The 8190-nt window shown below is 41.9% G+C and overlaps 1 protein-coding gene across 2 annotated transcripts in view; it reads right to left on the reverse strand.

The window, feature by feature from the left end:
* DNAJC13 (DnaJ heat shock protein family (Hsp40) member C13) overlaps positions 1-6828 on the reverse strand; it is a 125207-nt gene extending 118379 nt beyond the window's left edge. The window contains exon 1 of one of the 2 annotated variants that reach the window (XM_043595399.1): positions 6397-6828. The gene's annotated coding sequence lies outside the window, so the exon portion shown is untranslated. The remainder of the gene's footprint in view (positions 1-6396) is intronic. The other variant, XM_043595398.1, reaches the window with a different exon arrangement.
* Between the last annotated feature and the right edge of the window lie 1362 nt (positions 6829-8190).

Consider the following 8190-nt stretch of genomic DNA (forward strand, 5'->3'; position numbering starts at 1 on the left):
GGGCACCTGAGTGGCTCAGGTCATGATCTCTTGGTTGGTGAAATTGAGCCTTGCATTGGGCTCTGCACTGACAGTGCAGAGCCTGCTTGGGATTCCCTCTGCCCCATTCCAGCTTGTGCTCTCCCCTCTCTCACAAAATAAATATACAAACTTAAAAAAAAAAAAAAAAGACACATTTAGGCTGCTGTCATTTCCCTTTCACCCAACACAAAATAGCAACAACATTTAGGTCTTTTTTTTTTAGCTCTTTCTGAAATTTCCCTATTATTCCTAACTCTCCCATAGTTCTACACATTTTACAGAACACTCCCAAATCTATCAGTGAACTAAAAAAAAGAAAAAAGAAAAAAAAAGGAAAATTCCACTTTTAAAATTAAACCCAGCAGATCTAAGGCTGGGGGCGAGGGAATGGCTTTAACTACTCTCAGATTTGATAAACATCCAAAATACATTCTGCATCTCAAGTAGAAGTTTGAGGGAGAGAAAAACCTCCTAGCACTAGATGACTAAGGAATACATGTCTGAAAAACATGTAAAAAAATGTAAATATTATAATATAGGATTTATGAAATATTAGGGGGAATCTCCTATATTCATAACCTTATCAATCCTTCCATTGTGTTCTGGCAACTATTCTTGACAAAATCAAAACATATAAGTAATTATTTTAGATTGCTTTGGGATTTTATTTTTGATCTGTTCATCAAAATATCAAATTTTGGGGTACATGGGTGGCTCAGTTCGTTAAGTAGTCGACTCTGGATTTCAGCTCAGGTCATGATCTCACGGTCTATGATTGTGAGCGCCACATCAGGCTCCGTGCTAACAGTGCAAAGCCTGCTTAGGATTCTCTCCTTCTCTCTCTATCCCCTCCCCTGCTGGTGCCTACGCGTACTCATGCTCGCTCTCTCTCTCAAAATAAATTTAAAAAATATGTATCACATTTTTACTCATCAACTGCACAGAGATATTACCAATGACCATGTGCTAAATATGTGAACACTGCTTAGGCAGTGTGGTCACTTCTAAGGGCAACTTATAATGCTTCAACTATAAAATCCCAATGAATTAACTTTGTTGTTTTAGAGATCACTCTTCTTTATAAGCAGTTCATAAAAGTACAAGTAAAACTCAAATATGCAGGCTGTTGAATAAAGTTAGGAGCATGTGAAAAGAGCTACTAGCAAATTATGTTTATCTTTATTGATAAACATCTTAGTGAACCATACTTAACTGTACTTTGCAAATGTAACTGTGTCTAAGTTAGCAAAGATGATCACAACCATGCTGGCTTAAGTTACTTACTACAAAAATATCCCTAAATCACTGACTCTCAAAGGAGTATCCACAATTAGGAATCATTCCATACTGCAAGAGATGTTACTGATTGGCATGTGCAGAGCATGTGAAAACTGCTGAAGCAGAAAAATGTATTGAAAACTACTGACTACAATTTTACAGTAATGGTTGGGGCAGGATGCTGCCCCATGAGACACTATGATTAGAAACACTACAGTAGTCCCCCTGCCCCTTACCCACAGGAAATGTGTTCCAAGACCCCTAGTAGATGCCTAAAACTACATAGTATCCAATCCTATATAGACTATGTCTTTATACATATTTACCTATAATAAAGTTTAATTTAGAAGTTAGGCACAGTAACAGATTAACAACAATAACTAATAATAAGACAGAACAATTATAACAACATGCTGCAATAAGTTATGGGACTATGGTCCCTCAAAACATCTTACTGTACTGTCAGCCTTCTCCTGATTTGAGATAAAATACCTATGTGATGAGATTACATGAGGGGAATGACACAGGCACTGTAACATAGCATTAGCTATTACTGACCTTCTCACATCAGGAGGATCATCTGATTCTGGACTGCTATTGACCTTGAGTAATTCAAACTGTGAAAAGTGAATAAAGGGGGATGGGGGAACTACGGTACTATGATTCAGTGAATGGAGCTAGATACCCCTCAATGTATAAGACAGTCCTATGGGTTGAAGAACTACCCTTAGTTGACTTTCAAATATCCAAGTGGGCATTCACATCCATAAAAACCTACTTATAACTGGGGCGCCTGGGTGGCGCAGTCGGTTAAGCGGCCGACTTCAGCCAGGTCACGTTCTCGCGGTCCGTGAGTTCGAGCCCCGCGTCGGGCTCTGGGCTGACGGCTCGGAGCCTGGAGCCTGTTTCCGATTCTGTGTCTCCCTCTCTCTCTGCCCCTCCCCTGTTCATGCTCTGTCTCTCTCTGTCCCAAAAATAAATAAACATTGAAAAAAAAAATTAAAAAAAAAAAACAAAACAAAAAACCTACTTATAACTAATGCCAATTTTAATTCTGTATTAAATATAAGTCACAAAGTACATATTGCAGAGTTTAATATGAGTATAATTTTCTAGGAATGCAACTATCATGTAAATGGAAAGATTATACTTTGAGTCCTCTTGGCTTTTGTTTCAGAATGTCTGTATTTTGTCTTCATTGTTGAAAAATATTTTTGCTTTTTTTCGTCCAGTACTTTAAAGTTGTCACTCAATTGTCTTTTTGATTGCATGGTCTCTCTACTTTAACTCTTTGTTTCTCTGTACAGGTCTCTCTTTGGCTACCTTCAAGATTTTCTTTCTCCTTTGTTTACATCAATTTAAATATGATGTCAAGGTGTATTTTGAGTTTGGGGGGGGGGGGCATGGGTATTTTTCTTGGTGTTCTCTAAGATTCCAGATCTGTGGTTTGATGTCTGACATTAATTTTGGAAAATTTTCTATTATTTCCTCAAACATTTCAGTATTTCTTCTGCTCTGTTCTCTCTTCTTCTGTGATTTCAGTCATTATATATTAAAATGTTCGATACTATCCCCAAGCTCTTGGGTGTTTTTTTTTTTAACTTCATGTTTCAGTTGGGTAATTTCTTCTATCATCTGTAAGTTTACAGACTCCTTCCTTGGCTATGTCAATTCTGATAAGCCCCAAAGCATTCTTCATTTCTTTACTGTGTATTAATACTTCTAGTATTTCTTTTGATTCTTTCTTATAGTTTCTATCAGGTGAAACCACCCATCTCATCTTGCACACTGTCCACTTTTCTGTTCAACATTTAACATTATAGTCATTTTACACTGCCTATCAGATAATAGCATCTATGTTAATCTAAGTGTACTTCTGATAATTGCTTTCTCTTGAGAAAAAAATTTGTCCGTTTAGCATGCCTCGTCATTTTTGGTTGGAAGCTGAACATGTATAGAACAAGAGAGACTGAGGCAAATAAATTTGGTAACTGAAAATGGGCTTGTCTTTGCTAGGTCTTTAGTGCAGTGTTTGTGATCTGTTTAGAAGTTAGGCTGGGTTTGATGTGCTGTTGCTGTGGTTATTCTCAGTGTTTGACAGGCTTCAAATGTGCAGAATAGCTGGTGCCCATGGTGAGGACAGTTTACAGTCTATTTGATCCTTTGTGCTGTACTCTTTGCATAATCTAGTTCCTCACCTAATAATACTCTGCGTTTACTTGTTACTCAAAACTTCTTATGATGGTAGGGGGTTGGAGATAGTCTTTGTGGTTCAATTAAGGTTCAGTCTTAGGCATACACTAGATCTCTGGATCTCAGGGGTATGATCTTATTCATGCTGGCAGCAATTTTAAGCTCAGTGCCCCTCCCTGAGAAGATTCTTTCCCCTTTTCTGGTCTTCCCCCAGCTCAATGAATGCTCACCAACAAGGCCAGCAGAGATATCCTTCCCTCCACAGATTAAGGTTTTTGCTCCATAAAAGAAGCAAAGAGAAAGAATCAGAGTTTTGTGCCCCTCCTGAAAACTGCTATTTTCCTCCTCTAAGTCAGCACCAACAACAGACATTCCCCAAGGTTCTTTCCAATCTTTTCTAGGAATGACCAGTGAGTTTGTGGAGAAAAAGCATGGAAAAAGGTATACTCAGCTTTCATCAATTTGTCAGCTCTTCTAGCTCAACGCTTCTTGCCAATACCCAGCTGTGTCCAATGAAGGTCTACTCTGTCTCCTTAAATTCTGGGCTAGTAGTCTGCTCTGTGACCTCAGTTTTTTAACAGATTTCCAAAAAAAAAAAAGTCATGACTTTAAAGTTAGTCCCATTCTTTTCTGGTGCAACAGTGAGAGCAAAGCTTCTTTTTATCCCAGGACCAAAGCCAGAGGTGGCTGTATTATTTAAAAACTATCTTGGGACAATAAAGCAGGTGTTAAAAATTATTTGGAATAAAAAGGGGCTCTTTATTAGGTTTAATGAAATTGAGAAACACTGTCTTAAAGGATTTCTTTCAAAACACCTCCCCTTTAACCCCTGCTAGACATTACAGTCAACATTTAGGCCTAAAACTATTAGCAACCAAATTTTTGTTACAGTTTATCTGCACAGTCTTGCATCTAATTTACTCATTTTAAGTACCTCAATCAGAGAAGCAGGGGAAAAGTGCAATGGAAATCTCAAAATCACCTGTGTAAACAGAACTGGTTAAGGAACTGAGCCAAATTAAGTTAAAACAGGTCCTTTTCTTTTCAACTGTAATTTAGTATCTATTGAGAACCAGATTCAACTATCAACCTTTCTACAAATTTAATAAAGCCAGCATTGTTACATCCAACTTAGCAACCAGCTTCAATTTATTTGTGGGTAAAGTTAAATTCTTACAAATAACTCCTGCTTTCCATCATTCCATAACTTTTGCACTGAAAGTGCTCATATATTTTATAGACTATTTACTACTGCCACTTTAGAAAAAGAGGAATATCCATTACCTCCCAGTGGAATAGAAATGCTGGTATTTTCCATGAACCGGACTATAAGTTTAAGGTTCTTGACATTCCTATCTCTTAATAACCCTCTGACTCCTCTTTTCCTCCCTTAATATGATCTATTTCCTGTTTTCAAGCTAGGAATACAGTGTAACATTTTCTAAACAGGACTTATGTCCCATTGTAATATTAATAGCAAAAGCCAAGTTTGAGATACAGCTGTTTAAATACTGTTTCATATTACATTTAAAATGTTAACAAGGTTTTAGATTATATACTACATTCAGTTTAAACACTAAAGCACTTTCCAGAAACCAAAGAAACACGAATCAAGTCGTTTTCAGATACGGAGTTTCTGACAAGCAGTTTTCTAAATACATAAATAAATAAATTTTTTTAGGGTAAGTCCTATTTCATATCCCTATAGACTCAGAGTACTGATAATATACTACAAAACCTAACCACTGTAATTTCCTCAAACTCTGCAGACAGTATTTTCAAACCTAGAAATCCATCAGCCCTATAAAGTAAAAAAAAAAAAAAGAACAGTGAGACAATCACTAGGGTAGATCCTGAAGAAATATTCTGAATTTTTTCCCCCGAAGACATTACACTCCAAGAGGCTCAAAATAATCCTATATAGTGTAAAGTCCTTAATAGAGAACGTAAAAACATCAGGCAGAGACCCTCCTTTTTTAGGGGAATCACGGCAGGGTAAAAGGGAAAGCAGAGAAGGGAAATTATCACTTTGGGAAACCATGGCCACATTAGGGGGAGATTTTTTTACTGTCCCCCCCAACAACTGATAAAGGATACAATCTCAAGACATCAACTGATAAAACAATCTCAACACAAGAGTGGTTAACTGAACACCCTACAACAACGCAGTTTAAGGGAAGACACTCTTCTTCAGTGTAGTCAAATTTGCGTTCAACTGCTAGTTCACTGAGCGTTTCAGTCCTACTTCACCTAACCCAAAGGCCACATTCAAAGGCAAAAACCACGGCAGTGAAGAAAAAGACCACTGAAAATAAGCTTCCCTGCAGGAAAAGGAAAAACCTTAGAGGATAAACTTGATTTTGGAAAAAGGAGAGACTGGAGGAAAAAAAAAAAAAAAAAAAAACGCGGGTGCTCCCCATCTCCTAACAAAACGAAACAAAGCTAAGCAAAGAAAGTCCAAAAGTCTATACCGGACGTGGGGGGAAAAGGGGATCGCCGACCCCAGGAAACGAGAGTTGCCGGCATCCAGCAGAAAGTGTGTTCAGACTAGAGGGCTGGAAGGGAATCCCGAGGGCGGAGTCCAGAGGGGAGTCAGGGGTGTGTGGGGGTAAGGCTGTAAAGAGCGGATCTGGGGGGCCACGGTGGGTAGAAAACGAAAAAAACAAGCCAAAAAAGAGGGGTGGGGTTGAACAAGGCAGCACCCTGGGAGACTGTCACTTAGACACGGGGGATCCGACGGGAGGAACCAGACCAGCAGCCTTGGGGGAGGGTAATCTGCTTTCCTTTAATAGCTGAAGGCCAAGACACCACCCCTCTTTTTCCTGTCCTCGGCCTTTCAAGTATCCGTGGCGTGAGAAGGGGGTAAGAAAGAGCCCCCAGAGGCCGGTGCCCAGAGCGGTTTACCTTCGCGGAAGGCTGGAGAGGCTCCAGCCCGAGCTCCTCCCGCCGCCGGCTCCGCGTCCGGACTGAGATGAGGTGCACCCCAGCCTCCTCCGCCTCACCACTTCCCCTTTCCCCGGTCGGGGCCCTGTAGCTCCGCTGCCGCGGGTTCCTGGTGCCGCGGCGGCGCGGCCTCCCCGCCCCCTCCGCCTCCTCCCTCTGCCTCTCAGAGGCTCACTCTGGAGGCCGCCATCTTCACTCAGGCTTTCAGCGACCGTGCTCCAATACGCCTGCGTCGCCACCGCCCAGGCTGTCACGAGACCCGGTCAGCTGATTTCAACTCTTCCGCCTTCTGTCCCGCCCCCCCGCAGGCATTTCTCGGCTCTCCCCATCCCATTCGCCCCCTTTTCCCAGAAATTCCGCGTTCTACGACCCGCCCGCCCCCCAAAAGTTACACATGCGCAAAGTGACGAGGCCAGCTGTAGGATCCGGAGTCCACGCAGCGCGTGAGGGGGATCCGCCCCTTGGTGCGTGCCGAGAAGCACCCACCCCGGAGCGCGCGCGCCCTCGCGGGCAGAGCCACGCCCCTCCGGCGTGTTCTCCTAAGGTCACGCCCTTCGGCGTGTGGTTCTGAGTCCTGCCGGGTGTTGTGCGGTCCGGATATTTACGCTGTTAAGTCCCAGATGTCCTGTTTTAAAACCTTTTCGCAGCTTCGCGCTGGACTTCAAGTGCCGTGAAATATCCACGAGGCAATCCGAAGAGTCAGCCTACTACGCGGTTTGGCTGGATTGCGAGTCAGCAGGTTCACCACTATTAAAACTTCCAGAACGACAGTTTGAGGGCTTAAAGTTTTGCTGGTCTGGGGGGGGGGGGGTCGCCAAGACTAAAACGTAGGTGTTGCCTCCGGCTTTCCGTCGATGGTAGGGCCGAGAAGATAATACTGATAGCTCCACTTATTGTCGGCTGATCACGTGTCAAGGGTTTTATTTGCGTTAGTTAATCCTCAACTCTGAAGTAGGAATTGTCCTTGTTTTGCAGAGAAATTAAGGCCCCTTCCCACAGTAACGGACTTGGTATTTGAGCCCTAGCAGTCTGACTCCATGGTCAGTACCCTCAATAGCCTCTCCCCTGAGCATACAAGGGAGCTGGAGGCGGGGCGTCAGGTTAGAGGAAAGAAGGGATATTATGTGTTCACCTGTGAGCAAAAGTTAAAGGAACTTCAGTCTCCCCTCCCAGATTTGAACTCTAAAGACCGCAGTTCAAAAACAAACTATGCTGCTGCAAACTTCAAAAGATGAATGGGGGTGACTTGCATGGATACATTATTTCATGTGGGTTAAAGGTGTCTGATGAAGGGTTTAATATTCTGCAGAGCAATGTTGAAATTGATTTATCAGAGTCTTTTTCAGCGGTTGACTTGTTTTTAGAGATGGTGATTGCAGGATGAAAAATGTAGACAGTAACTTTTACAGGTTTTGCTTCTTGACTCTGTTGACCCTTTGCCCTACCTTGGGGCAGAAAAGACTGCATTTAAGCTCAGAGTAGTCTTTCCTGTACTGCAGCAGTAAGATAAGGTGCATCTAAGGGGTGGGGTCAGGAATAGCTGGGTGTGGACAGAACCCTAAACAGAGTAGAAGGGTAGAAGAAAAAAGAAACTTGAGGGCTTAGTTAAGGAGCCTCCTTGTCTTATCCCATGGAAACAGAAACGGGTTTATGTGGCATTTTATAGGTTGCAAAACCTGCCAATAATTACAGAAGTCAGTATGGAGTGTATTATTTTCATTTTTTAGAGGAAGCAAAGAGAGTCCAAGTGACTTG

This window comes from Prionailurus bengalensis, chromosome C2, assembly GCF_016509475.1.
Source record: "Prionailurus bengalensis isolate Pbe53 chromosome C2, Fcat_Pben_1.1_paternal_pri, whole genome shotgun sequence".
In the NCBI taxonomy this organism is placed as follows: domain Eukaryota; kingdom Metazoa; phylum Chordata; class Mammalia; order Carnivora; family Felidae; genus Prionailurus; species Prionailurus bengalensis.